Genomic DNA, 17,370 nt, shown 5'->3' with positions numbered 1-17,370 from the left:
ACTGGGAGACTTAAAATAACTTATTATGTCTATGTATTCTTATGTCAGCTATGCTTACAACAGCTGGGAAGTTTCTATAAATTATATAATCCTATAAATACACTAAATTAATTCAAGAATTCAAGCTTGAGTTGATACTAGAACCCTGATTAAAGCCTGGAGGGAACCCAGGTGTTTCAAGGAAACATGTCCACACCCAGGGCCTTCATGTCTTTTTAAGCGCCCTGCCTTGGAGGGAGAAGTTTGGGTCAGACTGGGGTCAGCAGCCTGGTTGCTCAACTCTGACCTCAGAGGAATGCATCCAGCCCGTTGTTGTTTGTTGCTGGTGAAATGTAGTAGTTGTTGGACGATGCAGGGTAAGACAGGGTTTGATGTAGCTACTTCTACCCACAGATGTCTGAGATCATCAGGGCTATCATTCTGCCCTGAGCCTGGTAGAGGTGTCATCAGCCTAATTCAACCTAAAGGTGGTGATCACATGATGATCACAATGACATACCTGCTCTAACTCACCAGAACACCCTTTTTTCTGTATAGGTGACTAAATCAGGGGACATTATATCATGCTCATATCAACGTTACCTAATGCATATGGTGTAAGTGTGCATGTAAGCCTGTTCATTTGTTTGGAAAATGGTCTGTTGCACGGTGGTTTAGCGAACCAAGAAAAGATGTTTGGGTCAAAGCAGTTTCTGTGATAGCTGACATGCTCCATCCTGTTATCAGGCTGCTGGAGATGTGATGGGCTTCATTTAGAGAAACAGCTGTGATGGGAGGTGCCCGCTTGATAATATCAGTGACATATCTGCTCTGACACTGACTCATTCACGATTACATACAGAAAACATTTCTCGCAACTAGAGGTCTTTTGAAGGCAAAAATATTTTCATTGGTTGGTTTGAAATAAATGGGTGGGGAACCACGAATTCCCAGAATCAAGTTAGTGCATGAGAAATAACAGCTGAAAATATAAATAAGCAAGATTCATGAACCAGGTCAGGCCTGTTTAAATGTTTGATAGATCCTAATGCTCACAAGCACAGACAGATGTAGTTGAGGAACTGTCCCTGTAGTAAAAAGACAACAATCATCTTTCAACGTTACAGTCTTTTTAGTGCCAAAGTTCCTCTTTTTGTTACTATACTTCCACCTGCAGCTCAACAGGGAAACACTGTCCGAGGAAACACAAAGAGGGAATTTGATGCTAAAAAGACTGTAAATGTGTCAGATATCCACTTGATGTGACTAACTCAGACTGATGAAGCCTCATATAAGCTTCAGATAAACCTCTAAATGCATTTTTGCACTAAATGACTGTGTGGACACGCTGTGGATTTTGGTCCCCATCAATTAAACTGAAGCACATTTGAAGGGGATCTTATAATAGCCAGTATGAACAGGAGGAATGATTACAGTGAGGAAAACCTCTTTCACTCTTCATATGGACACCTGACTGCTGGTTTAAGACAGACTTGGAAAAACTGTGAACCTACCCTTTGAGACACTGCTTTCTTTGTTTCTTTTTTATTTTTTTTTTGGGGTGCGTGTGTGTTGGAGTGGAGAGGACAGGACGTCCACAAGCTACTTTCATCAAGTTGCTCTGCAGTATACTTTCCCTGTCTGCAATGTATACTTCTATAAGCCTGGTTTTGTGTATACATGGCAGAGAAATCTGATGTCCGGGAGCAACCAGGTTTCTCTAATCCCCTATCCTTATTATAGTAACCAGGTTTATAGTTGAAAAGACAGTTAAGATAACAACATTCTGAAGAAAGCTGACTGTAACCTGCTTACTTCAGTGCATGGACACACTCAAAGTTACTGACACACAAAATCAAATTTTAAGATTTTTTCATGGAGGAAAATTTAGACTTTGAATATACTTAAACATTTGTCCTAGCTAGGGTTAGGGGTTAGGGGTTAGGGTTAGGAGATGACCCCACAGTTCAACGCGCATGTGAACCGCGGAGTGATTGCAAAATTGAATGTTTCATTGGAGACAAAGTAAACAAACTGCTGTAGCTACAAGTGGACCGCGTGTCGCTAACAGGGATTTTGAAGAGCAACAACCAAACCAGCATCTAACAGGTCCGAAACTACATCTGCAGGTTTGTTTACACGCTGTTTAATTTGCTGAGCAGCTAATTAGCTATCTAGCTGCTAACTGACGTTAGCAGTGCACTCTTCCCTGGTGAATGTTAGTTTGGTGGCTCGTTCAACAAGCTAAACTACAGAACAAGACGTGTGTTCATGTTTGTAAGTTATCATCAGGCTGTTGTTTCATTCACTACCATGTTTGAAGGAGGAAGGTATCATGCCTCATATTGCAATTTAACAACTGAGTATTAAATATTTTATATATTTTCAGATTTTATTGAAACATTGGACGTCTTGAGTATTGTTTTCATTAAAGACCATGGGCAACAGTTCTTTGCTGTAAGTGTTTTACAGAATAAATGAAAAGCAAAGTTATATTTGCTGATCCGAAAAATGATCCGATCCGTGACTCAAAACCTGATATGATCCAAACCGTGAGTTTTATGATCCATTGAACCCCTAATGGTCATCCCAGAGAGAGCAGTCTTTTGATACTGTACTCTGTAGTGAGAAAGGCCTCATGATGCCACTATGAAGTGATGTTTACAACAGATAGTTTGGGTAACACTTCTACTGTTCCCGTCTGTTCTCTCTTCCAAATACGTTTGTCTAACCTGGGGGACATTTGAACATCAAACTCTTACATGCTCCAAAGTATAACAACTGTCTGTAATTATATCATTATGACACATTATGTAAAGAGTCCTGACACAGCAACACAAATACATTCTCTGGGGAGACAAGCTTTTCCACAGTAAGAGTGCCAGATAAATCAAACTATCACAACACCATGACAGCCCTGAATTACACCTTTCACAACAGTGTTTAACTGGTGAGTAATGCTGAGTCTGTGACACACAATTAGTGCTTTCTTCTACATGTTCTCGACGCAGCGCTGAAGTCTGTGTCATCGGATAGCTGTCGACACCGTAACAATGACTGAGAGGTGAGAAGGCAACTGTGCATCCTTTCAGACCCCTGGACAGCAGTTGATATCCCAAGTATGCCAGGAATGTACCTGCTAGTGCCTGCCTGTCAACATATCCTACAGGAGCCCAGTCAAATCCCCATTAAAAGTTTAGTGGGTGTGAGAATGTTAGATCTGACAAATAAGGAAGAGATGTGACCCATTCACTGACCCCTACAAAATACCCTGAAAAGTGCACCGACATTCTTTAGCCTAAATGTAAGGAATGGAATGCAGTTTTTTAGTTACTCCCTCCTGAAAAATGGTGCCTGTGATAATAGGTTTCTATAAATGATTAGCAGAGGGGAGGGTGGGGGGTTTATATAGCTTACCACCCACTTTGACAAGTGCAGGTCCAATCTGTATTAAAAACCCACTTAGCTCTTGAAATAGTAAAATACAACGTGTGAAGGTAGCTGATGACTTTTGGGGACATAGTTTTAGTTTTCTGATCAAGCAGATGGCTACTAAAATACATCAGCATTCATGGAGAGGCAAAGCAAGGCTACATTTAGGTTTTTAGACTTGTAACCTCTCCCAGAAATAAGCCTGAGCTTCTAACATTACATCATGTTTTGCACTAAGCGTGAAAAATGAAGTGCTCTTAACGCTTCAAACGCCAGCTTTGAAATATTTCATGTTTATAGAAATATAAAAACGTCCCCCTGAGGAGGTTATTAAATGTTCTCAGACACTCAACAACACACACTTTGCGAGAGGTCACAGCCTGCAAATCCTGCTTCAGAAAAAAAAAAAAAACATAACATTCACTCCATCTGGACAACAAAATCTGTATTACCTTTGTGCATTGAGGCAGGGTATGAACGCACTAAAATTAACTTCAGCGCTCTGAGCTACAACACTGCCTGCTGTACATTCCCCATTATGTGGGTCATCTCTTCCCTCTGTTTGTATGAGCTCTCACAGCCCCATAAAGAAGGCCTGCACTACTATACAGTCCCATGGTGCTCTGATATACGCTGCCTTCACTGATCCAGCCACAACTCTTCAGTACGTCTCATTACATATATATGAAGCCTCTGATGTACAGTTCAAGAAAAACAACAGACCTTCTTACAACCAACATTCTAACACCGTTGACAGAACAGTTACCCTTCCAGATGAGATTTGTTTGCTTTTAGAATATCTTACTTTGGGAATTATATTATGTTTATGATTTTTGAGGAACAATCTGACTGAATTACAAAACAGACATTGGTGCCAGCTACCTGTGCTTGACAGTTTGACACATTTCAGCCTGAGTGACACAGAGCCCTGAGGTCAGGAAATTGCTGGAGTTGAACATGTTGAACATCTACTCATATAAAACTTTATTTTTTAGGTTTAATAATAGATTCAACTAAAGCTGGACATCTTTTCTGTTCTGTGCTGTTATCAGATGCTTCAACAACAAAATGACACTAAGTAAAAGCTACAAGCCTCTGCTCCATGAACTATATTTGACTTTCATTAATCTCCATTAAAATCTTATGTTTCATTCTGAGCTAAAGACCCAGCTATCTGCCAACTCAGGGCCAATGGTGAGCCGCAAATTCACTGATCTCTGTTAGCTTGGTGTTAGCCTTACATTTCCTGGCTGAAATTCGTTATTACCATATCATGTGTTTCACATTTGTATGAAATGATGCGTTTCTTTTGATTGCAATGACAGAAATCATAGAGTTTGATGAGTGAGAATAATTCCTGCAGTGACTCCACACAGCCCTTTCACATCCAGATCGTGGAGATGGGAGAGAAGCACAACGTTCACATTACTTTTTCACAAAGTCCGTGTCACAACCAATTTCACACGAGTGTTTTTAAGACTGAATAACTTCCACATTCACACAGAGTACCTTCATCTGTCCACTGTGATTAACACAAACATCTCTATCGCTGTCAGAGGAAATGTGTTCAGCTCCGCTCTGTCGCCGCGGGAAACGGAGGCGACGCTTGACAGCCTCGACCAAACCTAACCTTTCTCCTGAAAATGAAAGTGCTGACAAGATAAACATCTTCACAGAGGAACAGATTGTAACTAACTATTTTCATTATCAACTAACCTGTTGATGATCTCCTTCATTAATCATTTGGTTATAAAATGACAGATCACAATATCCCAGAGCACAATCTCACACATGTGAATGTTTGGTTTTGTCCAAACAACAAAGATAAAGATATGCAATTTAATATAATGCACTGAGCATCAAAAAAATTTTCTTTCGTTTGACTTATCAATTAATCTTTTAAGCTTTTCATAGTTATCCAAACAAGAACAAAACAAAGCTCACAGCAAAGACATAACCACAAACCCTACACATCTATTTTTGTTCCAGTGTTGTTCTGTTTTTGTGTAGATTAAGCTGAGTGTTGACCAACAGCACAGAAACATCTGCAGTTTCTCCTCCACTGCTCTCAACAGTGCAGATATTTGAGTGAACACTACTGAACCTGACTGCAGAAGGTAGTGTAGATGTGTGGGATCACTGACATGACTAGGTGATGTGTGTGTGAAACAAGTGGCCAGGATGAAGGCTCACAGAAGCCCTCCCTCTATCCCCTGGATTTCACTCAAAACTCAGCCATCTGTCTTTCCTGCACAAGTCAGGGACAGAGAGCCAAAACCAGATTAAAACAATACTTTGACCCACTCACTAATCCCAAGATCTGTTTCAGTGCTAGCTAGCTCACGGCAGCAGCGAGGCAGAATCTGCGCTGATTGAAGCATTTACAGTTGACAAAATGGGCCGTAAATACCCCCAGGATATGCAGGGCAAATATTTACGGCTATATTATCAGTTTAATCACCATCAAGCATGCTGTGCAGAGATGGGAGGCTCACACACACTGTTGGCTAATCCTGAGGTCAATGCTGGAAATAATAAACCATCTGTCATCCATGTGACAGCTGAGCTAGATGTGATAGCCATCTAAAGAAATAGTACAGAGGTCAACCTAAACATATCAGTCAAAATAACAACATGTAATGCCTTTACAACTCTGCTGGGATTCACTCGACGTTTAAATGACTGACAGACTGGACTTTTTACAAGCAGAGAAAGACTATAAACCTAAAACATTGAAATTCTAAAAATAAAAACACTTTAAAGCAACAGGTCTGAAACTTGCAGACATTTTTGTTAAAGAGTAGTCTTGCTCCTCATTGTGTGCTATCAAATGACATGTAAATGTTGTAAAAGTGGCCTTGTGAAAACAAAAAGCATCTGGGGGAACTCAGACCATGGTTCACTCTCACGGTCAGGGTGATGATGTGTGGCATCTGGAGGACAGTGGTGTTTAAGTATTCCTGGTACACCATGAGAACATCTTATCAAAGCTACAGTAGCAGCTAGCAAACACAGAGAGAGCCAGGTCACAGCTGGCAGACTTCTTATAGTGAGCCATACAGTGCAGGTATGTCACTCATTTTTTTGCATGTCAATTCTTTGCTGTCCTGGTTTCTGTCCTGCAGACAACTGTTGATGTTTTGATTTTAAGCCAAGTGCTGAGAGTACTGTATGTGTACCTCATACTGCAAAATTCTTCTTGACAGGGCAGTTCATCCATATAGTATATAGATTTGTTTTTCTCACCATTATTTAGACAGATTCTGAATATATACATATATATATATATATATATATACTTATACAACAGAGGACAGAATTACTTATTTATTATTATTACAGAAAGGATGTGTCTTTGGTATCACACCAGTTACCAGTTATGAGAGCAAAACTTCCAAGCTTGGTCAGGAGTTCTTGACCAAATCTCCTATCAAAAGTCAAATAAACAATATGACAATAATAATAATGATGATGATAATAAACAACTATTAAAGTATAGGTCATTTTATATCATAATATTAGGGCTGCAACTAACGATTATTTTAATGATGAATTAGTCTATTGATTATTTTCTCCATTAGTCGATTAATGCTTTAGACTGCAAGTCTTCAGATTGCTTGTCTGATTAAGTCTGAAATGTTAAGATATTCAATTAACTGTCATATGAAAAGGAAAAACAGCAAATCTTCACTTTTCAGAAGCTGGAACCATCAAATATTTGACATTTTTTTCTTGAAAAACATTTGAAACTGTTAATCGATTATCAAAATAGTTGATGATTAATTTTCTGACAATCGGCTGATAGATTAATCGACTAATCCTTGCAGCTCTACAAAATACTAATATATATTTAAGGAGGGATGTTGCAGTTGAAATTGGGCGTCACTGATTCGGAGACGTCCCTGCTTAAACCATCCATCCCAGCAACTATTAGAGGACCTGACACATACAGTTCATTTAGAGCTCATTTAATGAAATAGTTAGCCTAATTAGTACTCAGCTCTGTCAGCACTAAAACTTAACTGCACCTAATTGTCCTCAGTCTTTCTGTGCTGAACTTCCCTTGTTGTCTGCTGTCACCTGTTGCTATCTGGCTATGTTGCTACTGCCAGTCTGTCCTCATGCACCAGCATGCATGTCTTATTGTCTTATTGTGGTCTTGCTGTCATTGTGTCAGACTGATTTATGTATTTTACATTCTGTTCATGCTTTTTGATGTCCGTGCTTATGTGTTGCATGTTTCAGTCAGTGTCTAAAAATGCAGCTCAATGTGGTCTTATTCAATTTACATTTCTATTAACATTCATATCTTCATGTATTTATTATTTTGTATTATGAACCTCTGTGTTGCATGTCTTAAATAGTACCTGAATGATGTTTTTTTATTAACATTAATATATTAGTTTTTCTTCATTTTATTATTTGTTTTGTATGCTTATACATGGTCTCAATAACTTGGTCATTTTAATCTCATATTCATGTTCTGTTTTTAGGGTGACTGTAACATCTGTCTCTAGTGCATTTACAGCAATGTTTATTAATGTGCACTGTCCCTGTTAAATAATCCAACCAATAAATAAATAAATATTAGTATTTTGTAAAGCTGCAACGATAGATAAAATAACTAGATGGGAATGCCTGTTTTTGTCTAATCTGTTGACTGGTCAGTGATTTTAACACTGCCCACAATGAGCCAATAAAAGCACAACTATTACAGGAATACATACCTTGGTGTAAACAGAAAAGAAATATCTCAGACAGTTGACAATATACAGTATATCTTCATATTGTCCAACCCTATAACTGGTAGATACAAAGTGCTGATTCAATCCTGTAATGATACTGAACTTGACTTTGACCCTCAGTTTGCATCAATGAACTGAAATTATAAAAGGACAGAATCAAAATATTCCACTACTTCTACATGCCAAAAATATATCAGTTATTATTTTGTAGTAGTTGTTAGCTCTTTGCGTTTGGTTAGAGCTGCAACAAATAGATTCATCAGTCTCAATCAATTCAATCAGCAACAATTTTGACAATCAAATATTCAGTAAGCATTTTCTTTTGAAGCAAAAATGGAAAAAAAATCACTGGGTCTAGCTTCCCAAATGTGAATATTTTCTATTTTTTCAAACTCTTCTATGATAATAAAGCAGTTATCTTTGGGTTTGGAGCTGTTAGTCAGACAAAACAAGACATTTTGAAAGGTGACCATGGACTCTTGAAGGACGTTTTACAGACCACACAAACAATCCAGAAAATAATGGCTAATTGATATTAGAAGAAGAGTTAGTTGTGGTATTGGATGTTATATTCAGTACAATCCCAGACACTTAGTATTGGCCTGATATCTAATGGCATCATCTGTTTATTTCACCCTTTGATCTAATTAAGTATGTTAATGTTACAGTTTTATCCAAGCATCACTACTACAAACAACCTCACACTTTGCTTTTCACATGGTCTTAAGTAGAAGAATTACTTGGTTGAATGAGCTTCTTTAGCAGTGCAACAGCATCAAAAGATCCAGCTTTAAAACAAGGAGGAAGACCCTCCCAGTGGCTCTGACCAGTCTGGAAGCCACTATAATCACCTCCTGGCTCAGCTTCATTGTCTGGGAGCACTGAGCAGAAAAGGCCTGTTGTGTTCCTCAGAGAGAGATGCCTCTACCCTTTAGTGGTACCTTACAATCACTTCACCATTGTGGGCTACACATGCAGCCTTTCTTCACCGTAACACCACCAGGTCAGTTACTAAGCGTTTCTCTCATTTTCTTAAAGGATCATTCTGATTTATTACAACTTGGGTCTTATTTTCATAGTTATGATCATCATTTCTATGTTATAATCACATCGTCCTCACCAAGTTCATTGCTAAGAAAAGACGGGTTAGACGGGTCAAGAAACACAAGCAGTCAGTCAGTCAGTCAGTCAGTCAGTCAGTCAGTCAGTCAGTCAGTCAGTCAGACAGACAGGTGATAAACAATCTCCAGGTTAGTTTAACTTATTTGGAATAAAAAAAAGCTGAACAGTAATAAATGATTACCCTAACTCTCTGTTGTAGACATCTGTCACAGTTTACAGACAGACCACCACTGTACTTACTGCATAGAGAATTTCAAGGTGGGCACCTCCATCAATTTCCAGGCTGCCTCTGTCAAAATAAGAGTCCCCACGGATGTTTAAAAAGTCTTAAAATATATATTTTTTGAAACTTTAGGTCCAAAGATGTCTTAAAATATCTTCATTTTTAAGAGGGGAGGCCCTAAATTTTGTTATGTATAAAAATAATGAGGATAAAAATTGTAACGTTTCTAATAACCGGACAAGACCACAAAAAATGAAAACGAAGTCCAGCCCTCACGCAGAGCAACCACAGCTTACATGAACATGTGAACGCAGCTTCAAAGAAGCTTTCCTATTCGGCAAAACGCAGGTATTTTTTTTCTTCTTTCTGCTGTCATGCTTTCAGATATTTCTGTAAAGGGGAGGTTGATGCTAAGCAATATGTGTCTTGCTTTTTTTTTTAATAGAAATAAAACCCATTTAGTTCATTTTTGTGTATCAGCGCCCACGTTCATCAAATAAAAAAAATTTGTAAAATATTAAGTGCCTTATCAATACTTCAAGTTCAAGTCAGAGTCCAGACACTACAGTTATAAACTTCAAGTGTCCGTGAGTCTACAGCAGAGTCACAGCACAGACTAGCAGGGTTTTCTGCTGTAAACAAACGGAGCTGTTAGCCAGCAGCTGCTCTCATGTCTCCCCGGGTCTCTGTGCTTGTTTTCGGCAAAAACTCTCCCGCTCTCTGCCTGATCTAGGATGGTAGGTGGGTTGCTCCAGTAGCTACAGCCTCACCGTCACACACACACGCTCTCTCTCTCTCTCACTCTCTCTCATCTGCACACTCACTACACGCTGAGCTATTTCTTAAAAAGGAGCTGTACTACTTGTAGGTTATGTAGCCTAATTGAAATGTTTAGGCAGAGAGAAATTGACAAACACAAGTATCAACAACCAACTATCAGTATTGGAAGATATCTAAATATATATCTAAATATATATATATATATATATATATATATATGACTGGGTTGCGCAAGGGCCAGAAGAAAGCACACACACACACACACACAAATGGTTTTACAACTATGCGGTACCACCTCCGCCTGATTTTGCGCCAGGAAAAACCTTGTTACTGTAGTTGTGCAATGAGGGATTATTAATGACACTTCAGGTGCACTCAGTATCAGTTTTACTTCCAAATAAAGTGGTTCAGATCATCCGGATAAACTGCTGGCTTGTTTCCAACCTGTCTGATCATGTCGCTGCTTGTGTTTTGAACTTCTTTTTAGTGATGTCAATGTGTTTCCAGATCTCTGCAATTATTCTGGTGACTACAATGTTATGATAACTGACAGAAGTGATGTACAACACCATGAACATTAGACCCAAGTTGTAATAAATCAGAATTGTTGTGCAGACAGACTTTTATGTTGTTTGTCTAATGATGACAGAGAAGGATTGCAGTCAATGACAAGAGACATCTGAAAACGTTTTCTCTTCTGTAAATAAAGTGATCTCTTATCATCATTAGTCAAGATAATAAGGATAATTCACCAGTTTTTCACTACTGTACATGCACACACCCTTGCTAACATACACACATACTGCATATGGGCACCCGAAAAGTAGAGCAAGAAGGAGGAGGTGTAGCTGCTCATACTGCCACAACTCCAGATCTCCAGCTGTGAGAGCTGAGTGTCAGCTGTGGGGCAGAGCATCCCCCCCCTCACCCCCCCCCCCCCCCCCCCCCCCCCACACACACACACACACCCAGCAGTCCCACCACTCCCCTCTGAACACGCACACACACACACACACAGAGTACGCCAATGCTACACCAGCCCTTTGTCTCTTTTCACACGGCTCCTGTAAGAAGCGACCCAACACCAATATTTCCCTCACGTCTTTAATCCTCTGCACTGGGAGAACTTGATGACAGCAGATGCGGTGTCTGAGAAACAGCGAGAGGCCGTGCGCGGCTGTAAGAGTTCATTGTTTCAAGCTACCAATAAAGGGTTAAGTGGGATTTAGAGCCCCTGCAAGGCCAAAGACTTAAGAAGGCTCCTTTTCTAATGCCACTGAGCTATTCACTTGCCCTTCCAGTGCCTCACTAGGAAGCAGTGCTATGACAAATAGTGTGCTAATCCCAGGATTTGTCCTATTATACTGCCACCTGAGGCTGGGTTTCAAATTCTAATATGTAAATCTGATTCCAAAGTGATATCATCTCCTTAAAAAACATCACAGCATTAATATCATAGATTTACTACACTAGAGTGCTGAAAGAGCACAGTAAAAACTAATGTGACACCTTTATCAACATTGATTTTCACTCACAAAGCATCATGGGAATTGGCAGATCTCAGCATATGTACTTGCACTTGGCAACAAACGCTCACAATAGCCCCATCTCACCATCTGACAGACAAATCTAATAATCACCGCTCATACAGTGTTGAGTTTCCGGAGCTTGTAAAACGGGCCCCCCCCCTCCTGCCCTGTAGCCCATTAAGACTCATTATGTGCCCATTATACACCTGGTGACCTCTGACCTCGTCAGCACAGTGATGCGCTAATCAGCTCCCCGGGGACATGAGCAGACGGACAGACGGGTGAGGCTGTTGTTCATACTCCAACTGCGTGGGTGCATTCATTACCCTCACACAGACTGCGAGGCTGCATGACATGTCGCTGTGTTCAGGTGGAAAGCTTCTCTCTCCAAAAACTACTACTTTTTAGGGACAAAGAAAAGCAGCACTTTTAACATTATCTAGAGTACTAAAAAGCTAAATAGGGATGTCATACCCTTCATATTGTGATAGCTCACCTTTTAAAAAGGGGCACATCACAGATTCTACATGTCAATTTATTAATTATGGGGAGTTAACAGTTGTATAATGGTGTCTGTGGCTCTGGAGGAGCTTTGCCAAATTGAAGAAAATAACCCTGATGATGCTATAATCTATATTTTTATAATAAATGTATCAAATGACAAAGTGAAAACAGTGTCAGGATGTCAAAGGGGGTCGCTTCTGCAGAGAATTTTTGCCCAAATCTGCAGCTCCCCTCAGCTTTATGGAGCTTTTTTAACAAATTTCAGCTCATTATTTATCTGTCCAGCTGCAACTTTCCTGTTCTGGTTCACTCTCAGCGCTCTCATAGAATCGTTTTCAGAGAAAAAGCTCGAAAAAGCCACTGTACACTACCTGCTCAGCACCAAATGGCAAACAAACAGTTAGCTGTGGACTAGCTGGTGAACATAGAGGAGCATTTAGCAGCTAAAGAGCCAGATATTTCCCTCAGGAGTTGGTAGAGAGCAAAAACAGAGCTAAAAGAGAGTGAAAGTCCAGATATCTCTGCCTCCGTTTGATCGATTCTGCCCATTCTTTTTATTTTAACTGTCCCCTCAGGTCTCCAAACTTTATAGGAGTGCAATATTAACTCACTGTAATGTTGCTTTAATATCTAGGTGTATTAAGCAATTGTGGGCTATGATGAGAATCAAAGAGTAACACTTCTTAATGGCAATATTGTATTTTTTTATTGTTATTATTATTGTTATTTTTGTATTATTGCAATGACGTACTTTGATTCCTGTCTAGTTATTTTATCAACTGATCCAGAAATTTTGCAATATGCGTTAATATCACAATATCAAATGATATATCATGACAGAGGATTTCATTCATATCTCACACGCCTGGTCCTGTAATTCCTGAAGATTTACTTGAGACCTCCTAGTGCCAGACACTAATATATATTAGAATTTATTGTGTTTTTGTCGGTCTATATTACAGGCAGCAGAAAAGTCAAACTTTTACATTGTCTCACTAGGTCAACCTCTAGAAGAATCCTCATTTCACAGGGACCCTGACTTCACCTGAGACACTGCAAGCTTATAAACAATCTCATTCAAATAAATGCACTTCATCAAGGTTGCTGCGAGCTCACAACAACCCCTTCATCTGCCTTCTGGGGGGAAGTTGCTGTATTATGTTGAGGTATTATCATTATAACACATTACTGACCAGCCTTTCTTAATAAGCTCATATCTTCTAACCAGCTTGAATTGTTAAACACCCTCAATTTGAACCCTCCTAGACTTAAATATTTAGGTTAAGCCTTAGGCTAAGTTCCATGCTGCAGAGAGGATTTCACTTAAGCCTACTTTATTTCACATTTCCTTGGTATTTTTTCACTGGCTGTATAATTTGAATCAGATACAGCACAGGCTATTTTGCTCCTACTTTCCTAATTAATATTTTATTAATACCTTGATTTATTCTGGTTGTCAGACACCTCTTACTTACACTGAACTCATCTGAGTCCAGACCAAAACATACCTTTTAAATAATGAAACATTTTGTTAGAATATGCTGTAACATTAGCAACTCCCTTATGGGGAATAGTGTGAATATAATGAGAACACAGGGAATATCCTGGCGAGGTCATTCAACAGTGAGTAGCATAGACACAAACAACAGCTTTCTTGAGGGATGTCTGGGAGGCCTTTCAATTCAATTCTTCACTGAAAAAATGACCGAATAAACTGAATATAATGTACGACAAACACACACTATTAGAGCACCTAAAAGCAGGGTCTAAAATTAACTTTTACCGGCCAAATGGCTGGTGAATGTTCAAATTTTACCAGCCACTCAATAAATTACCATTATTCTTTTGGCTGGTGAATAATATACCATCATTTGCATATTTTACCAGCATTTGGCTGGTGTCTGATGCTAATTGTGTGCCCTGCCTAAAAGTAAAAAAAAAAACACTATAAACTCCCCATTGAGTTTCCATATAGGCTAACACGTTATAATAATATACAGGTACAGGAGTTAGACACTTCAGAAATAGTAGTTTGTGACAAAAACAACAAACATATTTATGATGAAGTCGCAATAAATTCATCAGGGCAGGCTACCATGAAGCTAGAACTTACAGAAAAGTCACTGTGGCTGCTAGCTAGCAAACATTATTTGAATATTGCAGTGATTTTTTTGCACTTCGGGAAGTCAAAGGAGCGTAATTCAAGTCAGCAGAATCCCACACGCAGACCTCGTCACCCCCAATGTACGCAGTTCAAAAATCAGCCATGTAAACCCACATAATTTACAGTAAAACACGCAAAATACAAATAATGAATAAAGAGACTTACCTCGAAGAGAAACTGCCTCACAAAGTGTGGACTCGGTCTCAGGCGGAGACGGTGCTGGCTAGTCCGACAGTCCCACGGAGGGCATGTTGTTTGAGGGAAACACACGGTCGCTTCTGTCGGAGCTCTGTGCCGCCACCGCCTCCCTCCCTCTCTGTACAATTTGCATGTCAACAGACCAGCTGACAGACCCCGTCAACGCTGAGAAATGAGAGGAAGAAGACACAGTTAAGAAGGAGTCTGGTAACTTTCTCCTCACATGAAACGAGTTCCGGTCCAACACTCAACACTCAGACTCTTTACTCAACGCTTTGCTAGTGCTGTGGCTTTGTTTCTCCAGGGGTCTACAGACTATGTTTATCAGTCATTACACAGGTCAAACAAGCTTTCATAGCCTAATAAAATCATAATGGGGTGTAATTTTTGGCAGTTAAACTGCGATATCTCCCCTGGGTGCTGTCTGAAATTAACACTAGAATAACACAAATTTGATTGGAACAACTCAGATAACCTTTCATTCCTTGTATTCCCTCAAAATAAAACAAAGTGTTTACCTGGGACCCTCTTTACACGTTGCGATGTCTACCAGTCAAACGAAAGAGGGCCTTTTGAAAAAAATAACTTTTAGAGGCTTGAGGAGATAAAATACAGTAATTTACAATAAATATAGCAAAGGTTTGAAGAAAAAAAAAAGAAATTTGTGTCAGAAATATGTTTTTTCTGTTGTCCTATCCTGTCCTATTATCTCGCGACCCCTTAGATGAATCCAGCGACTACATGCCTGAAGTAGGAAACATTGGTGTCAGCTATTGGTATTCTACATACTTACATTTGTACATAATGTTCCACAAGAGTATCTGTGACACTTACACTCTGTACAGAAATGCCATCATTTGTTTTAACTTGCTGCTGTCAATCATTATGTCTCACATTTTTCAAATGATGGATGGATGTCATTCCTGAGATATTACTAGTAATTGTAAAAAAGTCCTTTCAACTCAAGGACGGTGACATCTGATCAAATGCCTGTTCTATGACACTCTCACTCTTTTTGCATCTACAGTACCGGCCCCCAAGCAATGGAGACCAGAATGGGGCCCCGTCCTGGGGAAGAAGGGTGTGTCTGCAGCAACTTGGATGTTTCATTCCACTCCTCTTTGTGCTCTTCTTCATCTGCTGTCAGCCTAAGACAATAGTTTCCCAAAGAATGGAACTGGATATTGGAGAAGTGAGTACTGTATGCAGTGAAACCGTCCATTTATGATTCTCTGTTGATTCCTCTGCTGACACCAGTGCACTTTCTTCAGCTATATGGAAGCGTCATTGTCTCATCCAGTGAGTCAGAGGAATGAGAGCTGATCCAAATTGTGTTGCACTGACCTGAGGGCTTGTTCAGATCCATCCACAATGCAAAGAGCCACAGCTTCACGCATATAAAGTGCTCACCAGTGTTGATTTCACAGTGAGAGAATGAAGTAAAGACCGGAGGATGTGTGGGGTAATGTAGATCAGATGAAGATTCAGAGAACCATATACCACAATTCTGTATTAAAGATTATTAAAAAGGCTGCTGTAACCTACAAAATCAGTGCCTGCCAGGTAATATTTTTATATTAACCTTATTTAATAAGGAAATCTCTCGAGATACATCATCTATTCACAATCACATAATGTTGTTATTTAGTTTTCATCTACATGTAATGTTGGAAATCTATGGAGTCTGGAATAATTAAAGACTTTAACAGTATGTAATTATAATCTGTTAATAATTTGTTACATATTGAAAAATTGCATTTCATTTATTTCATTCAATAAATTTGAATTAAAAAATAATAATAAAAAGATTGGCTCCGCACACAGCTGTCAAATCAGCTGTGGTTCAAGGCATAGTTCAACATTTTGTGAAATATGATTCTTTATTTTATTTTCCAGAGTGAGATGAGATGATTGATATCAATTTCATGAGCCTAGCTTAGCGTAAAGACTAAAAACAGATAGCCTATCTTTTGTTTGTTTGTTTAACCTGCATATAAACATAAAATGTTTGTTGTTCTTCACCAAGAACGTTCCAGTAACTCCCCCTAAAACAACAAACTGCCATATTGACATTTCTGTTAGTGTATGGATAGTTTTGAACTTTGAACAGAGCCAGCTAGCTAGCTGTTTGCCCCATGCTTCCAGTCTTTATGCTAAGCTAGGCTAACCACAGCCGGACTCCGTAAAATGAGATTGGTATCAATCTTCTCATATAATTCTGGGAAAGAAAATCAAATTAATGTATTTTCCTCACATATTGAATGATTTCTTACATTTTCAGGAACCAACTAATTGTAACTAACATTATGATTATGTTTATAATCGCTCTTTTTTCAATTAAACTATTTGCTTGTAAAATGTCAGCAAATAGTGAAAATACCCATCACAAGTTCCCTCAATGTCTTGTTTTGTCAGACCAACAGTCCAGAAAGCCAAAAATGTTTGATTCACATTTATATAAATCAGAGAAAAGCAGCAGATTCTTACATTTGAGAAGCTGGAACAGAGAATGTTTGGCAGTTCTGCTTGATTTTATGTAAAGCACTTCTCCTTGATAAATAACTTAAAGAGCTACTCGTTTATCAGACTTGCTCTTGATTAATTGATTGATAATCATTCCGGTACTAAATAATATAAAGACAATCAACGCAACACATTCCACAACTTCAGATATTTCACATCTGGGTCGGTCAT

At 39.1% G+C, this 17,370-nt stretch overlaps 1 protein-coding gene and 1 long non-coding RNA gene across 5 annotated transcripts in view; one reads left to right on the top strand and one right to left on the bottom strand.

Moving 5' to 3' along the window:
* Window positions 1-14,882, bottom strand: part of ankrd6b (ankyrin repeat domain 6b) — a 53,430-nt gene extending 38,548 nt beyond the window's left edge. Inside the window, exon 1 of one of the 4 annotated variants that reach the window (XM_044329515.1) lies at window positions 14,644-14,882. The gene's annotated coding sequence lies outside the window, so the exon portion shown is untranslated. The remainder of the gene's footprint in view (window positions 1-14,643) is intronic. The other 3 variants (XM_044329516.1, XM_044329512.1, XM_044329511.1) reach the window with 3 other exon arrangements.
* Window positions 14,797-16,397, top strand: LOC122965427. Its single transcript, XR_006398226.1, has 3 exons — window positions 14,797-14,883; window positions 15,704-15,868; window positions 15,948-16,397. It is a non-coding gene; the product is annotated as an uncharacterized LOC122965427 (long non-coding RNA).
* Window positions 16,398-17,370: the final 973 nt, after the last annotated feature.

Source organism: Thunnus albacares, chromosome 16, assembly GCF_914725855.1.
Source record: "Thunnus albacares chromosome 16, fThuAlb1.1, whole genome shotgun sequence".
Classification (NCBI taxonomy): domain Eukaryota; kingdom Metazoa; phylum Chordata; class Actinopteri; order Scombriformes; family Scombridae; genus Thunnus; species Thunnus albacares.
The sequence above is the reverse complement of the archived record's forward strand: the minus strand, read 5'-3'. Positions and strand labels throughout refer to the sequence as shown.